Consider the following 2,306-nt stretch of genomic DNA (forward strand, 5'->3'; position numbering starts at 1 on the left):
TGCCTCCGCCACCAAGATTCATAATAAAAATAATTTTGAAAAGAGAAAATATTAAAAAGCATTCAGGGAAATATATAGAGATAGGAAAGTGAAGATTTAAAGATGAGGATGGCCACTGGTTTATCATTAAATTCAATGCACATATGGAACACATAGATGCATGCCTGCCATTCTAGCTCCAGGTCAACAGAGAACACAGAGGTACTGACAGGAAGGCAACACATGGCTCCAGATAGCTATATTCACACTGTGTTAAAGATGGTGATGAAAGGGAGAAGATTTGGAATAAACTGAAGCAGAGGAAATTCACCACAAGCAGATAGGAATTGTGGGATGTTGAAGTCTTTTGGGGTCAGGGAGCGTGGTTCCAGGTGGACACTGAGCTTCTCAGCAAGGAATAAAGAGCACCAGAAATGGTCATGTACCCCAGTCAATGCAAAATACTCGATTCTTCATTATTTGGGGGGAGGTCATACTCAGCTTGAACTTAGAGCCTCTCGCTTGTTAGGCAGATATGCCTCTGGCCATTTTTTCACAATGGCTATTTTTGAGATACAGTCTTGCTTTCTGCCCTGAACTACGATCCCCTTATTTTGGGCTTCCCATGGTAAATAGGAGGACAGGTGTGAGCCACCCAGCTACTATCCTTGAGACAGAGTCCCACAGACTGTTCTGCCCAGGCTGGCCTGGAACCTCAGTCCTCCTGAGCTTGATCTCCCATATAGTTAGGACGGCAGGTGCTCACTACCATGCTCAGCTATTTATTGAAGAGGAGTCTTGTGAGCTTTCTCCCCAAGGCTGACTCAGATCCACAATCTTCTGAATCTCAGCTCCTCACTAGCTAGGATTATTAGACATGAGTCATCAGTGCCCAGCTTTAATATCTTGAGAAAAAACTTACTATTTACAACAAAAATAGGGTTGCATTGTGGAAATTACATGTAAAAATAAAACAACTGAGCAAAACAGGAAAAGAAGAGAAGACATAGAAGAAAATACAGTATAAAGTTCCTACAGTATATGTGGAGGTAGACTTTGGTAACAAGCATTCATGCTGTAATCCCTGCAATCAGGTGGCTCAGGTAGGAAGATGTTGAGTTTGAGATCAGCCTGGGCTACATAGTAAGACCCTGTCTCATAAAAATGAGAATGTTTGTTGCTATTCCTAAAGCCATCATTTAAAAAGAGATTCAAACTTAAAAGCTAGTAGATGTGCTAGGCACTGATGGTTCATGCTTATAATCCTAGCTACTCAGGAGGCTGAGATCTGAGGATCACAGTTCAAAGCCAGCCCAGGCAGGAAAGTCTGTGAGACTAATTAACTACCAGAAACCAGGAGTGGCGCTGTGGCTCAATTGGTAGAACATTCGTGTTGAGATGAAGAGCTGAGGGACAGTGCAGGCCCAGAGTTCAAGCCCCATGACAGTTCCCCCCCCCAAAAAAATCTAGTAGATGAGAAAAAAAACTAAGGTATTAAAAATTCTCATTAGCCAGGCACTGGTGGTTTACGCCTATAGTCCTAGTTACTCAGGAGGTTGAGAGCTAAGGATTGCAATTTGAAGCCAGCCCAGTCAGGAAAGTCTGTAAGACTCTTATGTCCAATTAGCCACTATAAAGTAGGAGTGGAGCTGTGGCTCAGGTGGCAGAATGCCATCTTTGAGCAAAAAAGCCAAGCAAGAGTGTGAGGCTCTGAGTTCAAGCCTCATGCCAACAAAAAAATAATAATTCTCATTAGAATTTTAAAAATATAGAAAATTCTCTCTCAAGACAAAAAAAAATCTCAATCCAAAGAAGGCAGACATGGGTGAAAGAAAATGAAAAATAATGAAAGGGAAAAATTAGGTATAAGATAGCAAAATCATACTTTTCCAGTCAACCAAGTCACTGGTCACATTGGATCTAAATGGACTAACCACTCCAATTAAAAGACAGACATTTGCTCATGCCTGTAATCGTAGCTGCTCAGGAAGCTAGAACTGAAACTCGAACTTCAAAACCAGCCTAGGCAGGAAAGCCCATGAGACTCTTATCTCCAATTAACTACCAACAGAAGCCAGAAGTAGGGCTGTGACTCAAGTGGTTGAGGGCCAGCTTTGAGTACTAAAGCTCAGAACAGTGGTCAGGCCCTAAGTTCAAGCTCCAGAAATCACCAAAAAACAAAAACAAAACACAGAAATTGTCTGCCTATAAAGGAGCAATGTCCACCCATACCCTGAAGACAGAATATATGCCTTAAATATAATAATGCAGCAAGGTTAAAAAAAATGAATGGACGAGGGGCTGGGAAGGTGGCTCAGTGGTAGAGC

Source organism: Dipodomys ordii, unplaced genomic scaffold, assembly GCF_000151885.1.
Source record: "Dipodomys ordii isolate 6190 unplaced genomic scaffold, Dord_2.0 Scaffold181, whole genome shotgun sequence".
In the NCBI taxonomy this organism is placed as follows: domain Eukaryota; kingdom Metazoa; phylum Chordata; class Mammalia; order Rodentia; family Heteromyidae; genus Dipodomys; species Dipodomys ordii.